The sequence below is a fragment of the Danio rerio genome, chromosome 21 (genome assembly GCF_049306965.1).
Source record: "Danio rerio strain Tuebingen ecotype United States chromosome 21, GRCz12tu, whole genome shotgun sequence".
NCBI classification, from domain to species: Eukaryota; Metazoa; Chordata; class Actinopteri; order Cypriniformes; family Danionidae; genus Danio; species Danio rerio.
The window spans coordinates 3,327,501-3,340,000 of record NC_133196.1 but is presented as its reverse complement, the minus strand read 5'-3'; the positions used below and the strand labels follow the sequence as shown (position 1 = coordinate 3,340,000).

The 12,500-nt window shown below is 39.3% G+C and overlaps 1 protein-coding gene and 1 long non-coding RNA gene across 3 annotated transcripts in view; one reads left to right on the top strand and one right to left on the bottom strand.

Annotated features, from left to right (window-relative positions):
* LOC137489736 (uncharacterized) overlaps positions 1–2,246 on the top strand; it is a 4,010-nt gene extending 1,764 nt beyond the window's left edge. Inside the window, exon 5 of the long non-coding RNA XR_012397070.1 lies at positions 437–2,246. This is a non-coding gene — a long non-coding RNA (uncharacterized lncRNA). The remainder of the gene's footprint in view (positions 1–436) is intronic.
* LOC101884074 (synaptic vesicle glycoprotein 2C-like) overlaps positions 1–3,078 on the bottom strand; it is a 128,031-nt gene extending 124,953 nt beyond the window's left edge. For both annotated transcript variants that reach the window (XM_073935687.1, XM_073935688.1), the window contains exon 1: positions 2,976–3,078. The gene's annotated coding sequence lies outside the window, so the exon portion shown is untranslated. The remainder of the gene's footprint in view (positions 1–2,975) is intronic.
* Positions 3,079–12,500: the final 9,422 nt, after the last annotated feature.

The window sequence follows — 12,500 nt, the reverse complement described above, 5'->3', positions numbered from 1 at the left end:
TCCTACATGCAGACTTTTACAGAAGTGCTACTCCTTCTAGAGTTTTTCTCAACCATGTCTAAAAAGCTTTAAACAGCTTTTACAGTACATGTAATGGTTTACAACAACTTGTAATTATTAGATGTGTTGAATGTTTCATGATTCTTTACTGCAGCCTTTGTTAAAAAAAAGAAAAAAAAAAAAAGCAATTTTTTCGAGAATCTGAAATTTGAATTCTGGAAATGCTGGCACCGGTGGTGGCGAAGGGCTTCCTGACGACATCACACCTAATTCTTCACTTCTCTTAGTTAGGAATATTCAGATGTATGAGTCAAAATTATTGAGTGTGGCGATATTATAGGACAAATTTGGATTCAATAAAAATAAATATTTGAATTTCACTTTGTATAATAGCTGATACCAACTTAGTTGTAACCTCGTATTTCATTTATTGCAGGTTTTCTGGAAGCTCCATTTGAGGGCATCAAGGACATACTGATGGCCTAAACCAGTGTCAGCCTAGACAGACAGACAGACATCTATTGCAGTTCTGCTACACAAGACCAAACTCTCTGCTTTTGTATGGATGTCTGACTAGTATGGTGTTTTCTAAAGGTGTAACTGGAGCAAAACAACAGCACCCGTTACAGTGAAATTTGTGTTCATAAAAGATAGTGATATATCAGGTATAGTAACAGGTCCAGTACATTTGTCATAAAGGTTAAATCACAGTAAGTACTGTAAAAATAACTTGTTTGCCTTTGCCACAACAGGTCATGGTGTGTGCATACTACTCGTAGTAAACACACACGCTGATCTGATGGGGGAGAGATATACGCAAACACATTTGTATTTACTGTTTTGTTTTGCCTCACTAAAGTGTTGTTGGAGCTTGGTATGTTCACAGTTGAAATCACTGAAGTCACATGGAACGTTTTGACAATGTGTTTTGTGCCTTATCTTGACAATGACCATCTTGGGACCATTGCTGTCTGTAGAGGATGAGGAGCATTTAATCTAAAATATTTTAGTTTGTGTTCTGAAGATTAACAAGTCTCTGGGATGACACAAGTAATTAATAACAGAACCTATATGAACACTTAATGTGACATGTAATAGTGAAATAGTGGTCCTACATTCACAAATGTGAGCCATTATTATAAGACCCATGTGAACATGCAATTTTTATGATACTAATAATAATAATGGAATAACAAATTGCTTTTACTGTTGTGTTTGTGAGAGAGAATCAAACCATGTATTCTACACATTTTCTTGATGATTTACTGAAATATTTGTCTACATGTTCCACTGTCACAGGTGCTCAGTTTTGCTGCAGTAATGCTAAACACAATAGATTTACTTTATACAAAAAAAATAAATAAATAAATATTTAGCATGCAGACCTGCAAAGTGAAGCAGTAATGTCAGGTTTAGATTATAGCATGAGTTTTCACTATTGTGAAAGTGAAGCCATTCATTTACAATGAATTGGAATAGCAAACCTCATTATTGATTTTGTAGGAAACTCACCTGGTGTTTGAGAAATAAATATGTATTTAAGTGCTAGACTGATATAGATGTTTTAGTGTTTTACACTTGATTTTTTTGTCCCCAGTGCCATCTTTTACCTCAAGTGTTTCTCTCAACCTATAAAACCTCAAACAGATGTAATGTATTTCACTTGTGATTCTTAGTTGTGAGTGATGTTTTTTATTTTATTTTTTTACTGCAGCCACTTTAAAAATGGGTATTTTGTAAACTTTGTAAACAGAATTGTATTTTGGAGACTGTGATGGTTGAAGCGTAGTTTAGTTACTTAGTTTAATTTAGTTAGTATCTGTCTTTCTGAAGACGGTAACACTTCACAATAAGGTTGTATTAGTAAGTGTTAATGTATTTACTAACATGAACAAAGAGCAATGAAGCATCTTTCATATAAAGAAAGTACAGTTCATGTCAGCTCAGTGCATTAATGTTAACAAGCATACATTTTGATTTTAATAGCATCGGGACATATTTCAATTAATTAAATGATTAATAAATGCTGTACAAGTATTTGTTCTTTGTTCATGTTAGTAAACATTAACTTTAATTCATGAAACCTAATTAAAAAGTGACTATTTAATTGTATGCCTTTTTTCTGTATTTGAGTGTACAGCATGTATAGTAACCTGCATGGTTTTAATGAACTATGTATGCTGTAAATGTTGCTGTATATTTAGAATAAATGAAATGAGGTGTGTATTAAATAAATTGATACACAGACTAAGTTGTGTATTTGTGTCGTGTATTTTTTGTTAGTAAAAATTTGTTTGCTATATTTATGGACTTTGCGTTGTATGTAATTTCTATTTAACTTACGTTGAAATGTATGACGGTGAAACAACGTCACGGTATCAACGTTGATCCAATTTGCAAAATCGAAAGGTAATTCAACCTTCATTCAACGTCTACAAAACGACCACAATTCACCCATGAAGAAGGTAAGAGTGAAACAACGTTGTGATTTCAACGGTGAATCACCGGTGGTGGTCCGACGGTGAAACAACGTCACTATATAAACGTTGATCCAATTTGCAAAATCGAAAGGTAATTCAACGTTGATCCAACCATAGACCTGACGTTGATTCAACGTTGAATCACCGTTGAAATGCCGGCTGGGCTCATATAAGCGACTATTCGGTAGTTTATTGAGCTAATTGCCTTATTCATTAATCTCTTAAATTGTACAATAAATAGTGTTACTGAAATATAACACCAGTTCGACTTCAAACAGGGTGTGTTTTTCTATTTTAAATGTTAATAATATTCATAAACACGCGTTCGCATCATGTCGCGTCAAGTTAAAACACCTAACTTTTTTGTAAAACGCATCTCCAAATCGTTTCAACTCAACCTCGCGTACGTGTGAACGATCATTGCAAGCAGCTTAAGTTCATTTTACGCTTTAGAGTCGTGCGTAAAGCTGGAAAAACAATAATAAACTCACTTACCGACTGTAGCGGCGATCTCTCACGGGCGCGCGGCCATCTGATCTCGGGAACGCGGATGTTCCTTTCTTTGCGCTTTTTTTTCTTTCTGTGCTCACAATGCAGCAACAGCAGCCGCGTCTCTCTGCAGCACTTGAAGAAAAGCTGAGAAGTGATGCTGAGAGAGAGAGAGAGAGAGAGAGAGAGAGAGAGAGAGAGAGAGAGAGAGAGAGAGAGAGATGAAATCAATAGTTGTACCGTGGGCAGCCCCACTGAACGTGACGCGTGACGCGACGCAGGGCGGGGGAGCGCGTTCGGATCATAGTGAGTGTATTACTATTAAGACTGTATGCGTGGATTTGACGCCCCCACCCACCCGTGACGCATTGCTCTTTCTCCGCGAGTCACGATTTCTCCTGAGCCTCTAGCTTTTCTCCTGCTTTGTTGGAGTGACTCGTGTTTTAGTGCTTTTTTTTTTACTTTCTGTGCTTTCTTTCTGGTAGCGGAACAATCACGAGAGGGGAAAAAAACTGCGGCATCGTGATTGAACTCCCGCCAGGCAGAAGATGAAATCGCGGGAAAGACGGGACGAACGCGGGAAAGTCGGAATGGAGCTCTCCGTGGTGCTGAAGAAAAAGCACACACTAGAAATGCAAGCAGAGGAAACCCCACTGATCACACACACACACACACGCACACACACGCACACACACACACATACATACATATATATATAAATATAAAACGCTGGCTTTAAGTGATGGTTCATTCACAAATTGTATTTTTGTCGTCTTTTACTCACCCTCCCCTTGCTCCAAATGTGCTTTCTTATGTTGGAATTAAATGAAGACACATTGAAAAATGTTGGCAACCTGTAACCATTAACTTCCATAAGAAGGATAAATAATATGGAAGTCAATGGTTACAGGTTTACAACATTCATTTATTTTCCTTCGTCTAGTCCATTTAAAGGGTTGCCACAGCGGAATGAAACATTAACTATTCCATATGTTTTACAAAGCGAGTGCCCTTTCAGCTGCAACCCAGTACTGGGAACCACCCATAATAATTTACTTAAAATTCAGGGGCAAAATTTGATGCAGCTCCATACTCCACACAGCAGATTAAATCCAAAGTGTTTTTACAATAATAAGAAGAATTTAAAACACATTGGATTTATTGATACTACTGCATAAATCCAGTACCTGGTAGGTACCTGGATGGGAGACCACTAGGGAACACTAGGTTGCTGTTGGAAGTGTTGTCAGTGAGGCCAGCAGGGGGCGCTCAACCTGTGGTCTGTGTGAGTCCTAATGCCCCAGTGAAAGTGAAGGGGACACTACACTGTCAGTGGGCGCAGTCTTTCGGATGAGACGTTAAACCGAGGTCCTGACTCTCTGTGGTCATTAAAAATCCCATGGCACTTCTCGTGAAAGAGCAGGGGTGTAACCCCGGTGTCCTGGCCAAAGTCCCTCTATCGGCCCTTACGATCATGGCCTCCCAATCATCCCCTTCCACTGAATTGGCTCTATCACTGTCACTCCACTCAACCAATAGCTGGTGTGTGGTGAGCGCACTGGCGCCGTCATCCCGGTGATGCTGCACACTGATGGTGGTGTGGAGAGACCCCCCTCCTGATTGTGAAGCGCTTTGGGTGTATGGCCATACACAATAAATGCGCTATATAAATACACATTACATTTCATTTATGTTTAACTAACAAATATCAGTGACAAAGTTTATTATTAGATCAATTATGAATAAATGTAAATATGGAGGGCGACACGGTGCTCTGATTCCCCCCACAGTCCAAATACATACACTACAGGTGAATTGATGAACTACATTGGCTGTCATGTAGGTCAGTGAATGAGTGTGTACGGGTGTTTCCCATTGCTGGGTTGTGGCTGGAAGCTGTGTAAAACATCTGCTGGATAAGTTGGTGGTTCACTCAGCTGTGGTGACCACTGATAAATAAAGGCACTAAGCTGTCAGAAAATGAATGAATGAATTGTAAATATGGACCCAATGTTAAAATAGGATATTTTGAAGAATGTTGAAAACCTGTAACCATTGACTTCCATAGTAAGAAAAACACATACTTTGGAAGTTAATAGTTACTGGTTTCCAGCATTTTTCCCCAAACTATTCTGCTCTGTGTTTATTTTAAGGTAACGCAATTACTGTTCATTAACTACTGAGTCATATGAATTAATTACATGTATTTACTGCATGGTTGGGGTTAGAATGCGGGTTAGGTTACATGTAATTATGCATAACTCACAATTACTATAGTAATTGCTTGGAATACACTACATTACAAAAGTCTTGTGGTGGATCTCAGTTGTAAGAGCAACAAATAATAACCTGACTTCTAGTTGATTGGTTGGAAAAGTGGTAGAAGGTGGATTTTTCTAATGAGTCATCTGTTGATCTGCATCCCAATCATCACCAATACTGCAGTAGACCTACTGGAACCAGCATGGAGCCAAGATTCCCACAGAAATCAGTCAAGTTTGGTGAAGGAAACATCATGGTTTGGGGTTACATTCAGTATGGGGGCATGCGAGAGATCTGCAGACTGGATGATCAACATCAACAGCCTGAGGTGTCAAGACATTTGTGCTGCCCATTACATTACAAACCACAGGAGAGGGACAATTCTCCAGCAGAATAGCGCTCCTTCTCATACTTCAGCCTCCACATCAAAGCTCCTGAAAGCAAAGAAGGTGCTCCAGGATTGGCCAGCCCAGTCACCAGACATGAACATTATTGAGCATGTCTAGGGTAGGATGGAGGAGTCATTGAAGATGAATCCAAATAATCTTGATGAACGCTGGGAGTCCTGCAAGAAAGCTTTCTTTGCCATTCCAGATGACTTTATTAATCAGGTACCAAGATTTTTGTCAGGTAGTGTATACGTAACTATTTTTAACTGAACATCTCTTAAATTGTAAGTCACTTAAAGAATAACAGAGTTTCTTCTGCTGAAGAATGTAGGATATTTTAGAACATGCTGGAAACCTGTAACCAATAGCCCCTTTCACACATAAACACCTCAAAATTACCGGCAATTTTCTGGAAAGGTGTGTTTGTGTGAACAGGCCCTTTTTTGAAAATACCGGTAAATTTGTTCTGGCTATTTTCCAGAAAGAGAAGTTAACATTAGCGGTAATTTGCCGGAATGCTGCGCTGTGTGAACGCAGAAGGATGATTGCCGGAAGGAGTGCGCGCAAGTCTAGAACGTGCTGACGTGAGACGTCTGCTTTAACCAATCAGAACAGTCAGACGCATTCACGTGCGCGCGGTTTATGAGAATAAAAACCTTAGAATATTTTTCAAGACATAATTAGCTGCTAGAAATTTGTCAGATAACGTTTATATGTTCATCTTAATGCCAACCGTGTATTTAATTATCGATAAGATGCTTATGATAAGCCGTTGTTTGTTTACCTTCAAGCTTTGCGTGTGCCCACACACACACATATCATGTACATCTCGACATGCGAAAGTGTTCCTCTATATCAGTGGTTCTCAAACTGTGGTACGTGTACCACTAGTGATACGCGGGCTTCCTTCGAGTGGTACGCGGAGGAATCAAATTTGTAATATGTACATGCTACATATATTTCAAAATGTATCCAAATTTATTTATATATAAATATGACTTTTAATAATCTACATTATATGACATATAGCCTATATTTCTGAGGTCCAGGCAACATTTTGAGGTGTTGATAAATTGGCTACTCTATGTTAATACTTTTCATTTAAGTAAAGCTCTTTTCTTTTTACCTTTTACACATTTTAATTTAAATGTTGACTTTTTTTAGTTTGATTGTTTTTTTTTTTTTACATATAAGCACAGTACAGTGTTAACGTTCAGACTATTTATGTTTAAAGTGGCTGACAATAATAAATATTCTTAAGAATAGGAATTAATCTGCCACGTGAACTGTACGTTTGAACTGTGCAGAACTGTAGCTGCTTTACTGGGCTTACTATGCTACTGTATTTCAATACTGCTCATTATGGTGGTACTTGGAGAGACAATTTTTTTCTGAGGTGGTACTTGATGAAAAAAGTTTGAGGACCACTGCTCTATATGTTTTCATCGAAGTTGTTCACAACACTGATCCATCCACAGAGTTTGTGATGTAGTCAAATGTTTACAAATACAAGTGCAGCCGTTTAGAGCTCATTTCTGGTGAATGATGACAGAATTTACCGGTATTTTGGAATGGATGTGTGAATGCTCTTTTCCGGAAAAGTTCCGTAACGTCCTCGCCTGTGTGAACAGCGCTTTTTAAAATTTACCTGTAAAGTTGTTCCAGAAATTTTCCAGATATTTACCGGTATCCCTGTGTGCTAATGACTTCCATGGTATATGTTTTTCTTACTATGGAAATCAATGGTTACAGGTTTTCAACATTCTTCAAACTATCTTATTTTAATGTTATGTTAAAAGTAGGCAATTCATACATTCATTTTCTTTTCAGCTTAGTCCCTTTATTAACCTGGGGTTGCCACAGTGGAATGAACCACCAACCTATCCAGCATATGTTTTACGCAGTGGATGCCCTTCCAGCTGCCACCCATCACCAGGAAACATCTATACACACTCATGCACTACGGACAATTTTAGCTTACCCAATTCACCACATGATTTTTGGACTTGTGGGGGAAACCGGAGCACCCGGAGGAAACCCACGCCAACACGGAGAGAACATTCAAACTCCACTCAGAAATGCCAACTGACCAAACTGGGGCTCGAACCAGCAACTTTCTTGCTGTGAGGCGATTGTGCTACCCACTGCGCCACCGTGCTGCCCAGTGCATAATCAAAATGGATTACGCAAAATCAGAATACATCAATATTTTAATTCATTTTCTTTTCGGCTTAGTCCCTTTATTAATCTGGGGTTGCCACAGTGGAATGAACCGCCAACTTATCCAGCACATTTTTACGCAGAGGATGCCCTTCCAGCCGCAACTTATTACTGGGAAAACATCAATATTTGTTAGGCCTAAATATTTTTTGAGTGTATACGATGACCACGGTTTGACCTCTGGCCTGTGATGTCATCAGCTATCAGGCGTTCAGATGTTCACCACACACACTTCTAAACCGCAGAGTTTTGATGGCTTTTCACGTCAATGGCCATTACCATCACAAAAGCATCAGATGAAGACGAGGGCCATGTGTGAAATGAGTCTCCGCTCTCAGTTTTGTTTAGAGCTAAAAACGGTTCCCTGGAGGGCTGTTGGGAGAGAAATCCATCTCACACCCTATCCGGAGCGTGGAGGAAACCACCGCGAGCTTTCTGAATGATTCTGGAGAATCAGAAAAAAAGGGGATGGAGACGCAGGAAGGAAGAGCGCAGGGTTCCCTGTTCATTCTAATGGCCGCTATAAAAATGCAAATGAGCTCACATTCACATCCAGCACCAGCTGTTAGAGCCTCTGCAGCTGAAACGGGCCACTAATAAACTTTCCTTCCCTCTTGTAAGAGTCCAAAAACTTTAGTGGCACGCTAAAACACTCCCGGAGGTTTAGATTATATGCAGTTGAAGTCAAAATTATTCGCCCTCCCGTGAATTTTCTCTTCAAATATTTCCCAAATGATGCTTGACAGATTCAGGAATTTCTCACAGTATTTGCTATTTTCTTACTTATATATATGTGTGTGTGTGTGTATGTATATATATATATATATATATATATATATATATATATATATATATATATATATATATATATATATATGTATGTATGTATGTATGTATGTATATATATATATATATATATATATATATATATATATATATATTTTTTTTTTTTTTTTTTTTTTTTTTCTTAATAGGTAAGAGACGTTTTCATTTGCCATTTACTGACAGTCAGACAGACCAACGCAATCTCACGGCAAGTCGTAACGTTTTGATTTAGTGGCTAATTCGTATGAATTCGTACGATCTAATTCGTACAATTTATGCCGAGTTCAGACTGCATGATTTTCAAAGTAGTCGTGTCACGGATGTTTTCACACTGCATGACTATCTGGGCTGGCGTTTCGTCGCTGCTTTGTTTACACTGCAAGATGGATCGGGGACAGGGGCTTTCACATTGCATGACTTTACTATAGGAAGAATCGCCGACAACTTCATCCAAACTACGTTCTCATAACTACATAATGAGAAAGAAGCCTTTAATGGGGTAGAACATGTAGCCTACATGTTTGCTCACCTGGGTTTAAAGGGAATTAGCCATTTCTCCTCAACGTTGATAATAAACTAATTTCTTTCTGTATGAAACGTCAAACAGACACGGTTGCTCCTGAGTCCTGTCAAACCTCCACTAGTTTTTCCTCCATTTCGTGAGTCCAAATGAACCGAAAAAGAGCGCTTTAACTTCTCCCCCAGCCTCCCGCTGGCCTGCAGCAGCTATACACACACACACACACACACACACACAAGTGAAAGCTGCTCTCTCATTGGCTGTAGGCGATCGCTGATGTTATTTTCAGTCAAAACTCAATTCACACGGCATGATTTGAATCGCCGACAGCTCCAGAAATTTAGCATGCTAAATATCTCGCAGGCATCGGCGACTCATCGGCGATTCTCAGATTGCGTCTTTGATCGTTCATACTGTGTGATTGTCACTCACGTGCACGAGCAGCGATTTGCCTGTGATTTCAGGCATTTGTCGGCGATTTCTCAAAACCTGTCGGCGAGCCAAAATCGGGGCTAAAATCACGCAGTCTGAACTGGGCATTAGTATGATTTGCTCATCACCCAATGACGGTTGGGGTTAGGGGTGGGGTTGGGTGCCACGCCTCCTTTTTAAAATTGTACATTTTCATACGACTGAACGACTGAATTAGCAACTAAACTGTCAAAACGTAAAATACGTACGTTTCCTCGTGAGATCAGGCTGGACAGAGTCATCCAGTTCATCAAACTCCGGCTTTTAAAATTGAAATCGAAAGAGGAATAAAACAGCCTCATAAAAGCCGGCACATCAGCGCGCTGCTACATCGAAAACACATGATTCGATTCGCACTTCTGATTGGTTCTCGGAATATAGCGGCTTTTGCTGTCAAAGGCAAGTGGCGTTTAGCAGCTTTTGCCAACAAACTGTTATTTTTTGAATGCGCTGACGCTGCGATTTAGATGATTAGAAGCAAATGTATTTGTTGATGATGTATATCGTACAGGGCCGGCCCGTGGCATAGGCAGTATAGGCAAATGCTAAGGGCGCTGTACATCCAGGGGGCGCCAGAAATGAGTGGCGTTAAGTTGGTTTTGTTTTCAATATTCCTGACGCACATTCAGTGATAGATGGCAATAACTCAAAAACCTCTTACCCTAAAAAGATCTGAAGTGTGTTTCCTACAAAAAGACAAAGCTGGTTATGTTTCACAGCTGTCTTTTTCTTTTTTTTTCGCTCGATATTACGAGCACTGCTCCGTTTAGCCGGGAGAGCTGAGTTCGCGCGGAGTGGAGCTCTCCGTAAGGGACCGTCGGAAAAGTGCTTCTTTTTTTTCGTTTTTTTTTTTTTTTTTTTTGCTCTATCCTGCTTGTTATATTTTAAACACAACTAATTTTCTCTTAAATGAGCACAACAGTTACTAAAGTAGTCGAATGCTTCATTCATTCATTCATTATAGATCTGTGCATTCTTACATGAACACCTCTGTTATCAAACAAAACACAATGAGTGATTCATTTGCTGCTCTTCACTAAATAGCAAATACAATTAAAAGTGTAATTGATTTTATAGCTTTATTTAATTTCTGTATAGGCCATTGATTTTAATAGGTTAAACCTTTTATTTTATTGTCAATATTTTCTATTGTTTTCTATGTATTCTATCATTTGAAGCTATTTGTTGTCCCATATTTTCACATCCCAACGTTGATAGATATGACATAACATTGCTGATCATTAAATAGCTATAGTTCTATCTGTTAGTTTTAATGTCAGCTAATGTTATGGAAGGGCATAGATGTTTTGGAAAATAGCAATAGTAATGTAACAACCCGATCATTCCTTCCTCAAGCAAATGTGTAAATATTAGATCTATTCAGCAATAATGTTAATTGCATTGCCATATTTATCTGACATTTTCCAAGCTTGTAGTAGTCGATCAAAAAGCTGTTTAGTTTCTTTTGACTTTACACTAGCAGTGGAATTTACTGCGATGTGACGGGGCGCCACCTGAAATCTTGCCTAGGGCGCCAAATTGGTTAGGGCCGGGCCTGATTACATAACTGAATTATTCACTCAATGTCATTAGCTCATTTTTGGTGGAAGTGGCGTTTAGCGGCTTTTGCATCTGAACTCTTCATATATTATTCCAATAAATAAATAAATAAAAAAGTGTAAACTTAGTTGTGAACAGCAGCACAATGTTCTCTAATCTCGCCCCATCATTATCTGGACATGTGATATTGGTTTTAATTGATATGCAATTACGTGCATCAGTGGGCGTCTAATTTCATGCAAATAACCTGGAAAACAGGGAGCTGTTAGTTAAGTCTGTGTATGTGTGTGTGAGAAACTGCGCTGGTACACACACTCACTCACTCAAACACTCACAGTCTCTCTCTTTTACACACACACCTGCAGCAGGGGTGAAGAGACCCCTGTGGGCGAGCGGGAGGCTGTAATTGGTGCCTGTTTAAATTCTCCTGTCTGCCAAAACATTCCCTTTCTGCATGCAAACTTTCAGAGATCGTGCTGCTCATTACGCCTGCAGCTCTCTCTCTCTCTCTCTCACACACACTTTGAACTTTAGAATGCATTTCTTCCCTGCTTTCATAACGCCTCACTTAAAGAGGGTCTATTACAGTTGAAGTCAGAATTATTAGCCCTCCTAAATTGAATTACTAGCCCTCCTGTATATCCGTTCATTTTCCTTAAGATTAGTCTCTATTTCACTGGTCACCGCCGTAGAATGAACCACCAAGTGGTTAGCACTGTCGCCTCACAGCAAGAAGGTCACTGGTTCCAGTCCCGGCTGGGCCAGTTGGCATTTCTGTGTGGAGTTTGCATGTTCTCCCTGTGTTGGTATGGATTTCCTCTCGGTGCTCTGATTTCCCCTCACAGTCCAAACACATGCGCTATAGGTGAATTGATTAACTAAATTGTCCATAGTGTGTGTGTGTGTGTGTGTGTGTGTGTGTTTATGGGTGTTTCCCAGTTATGGATTGCATCTGGAAGGGCATTCGCTGTGTAAAACATATGCTGGAATAGTTGGCATTTCATTCCACTGTGGCGACCCCTGAAATAGAGACTAAGCTGAAGAAAAATGAAGGATTATTAATCAATATACCATGTACTTTAATGACTAAAGTTTCCACATACTAGCTTACACACACACTTTTATACAGCTATCTTTATGGGGACTTCTCATAACTGTAATGATGTTTCTACTGTACAGACTGTATATTCTCTATACACACAGAAACAAACACAGAAACAGTTTTTCTGTCCATCTCCTGAATCTCTCTCACACAGTTTTTGTGTCCATTACCTTAATCTCTCT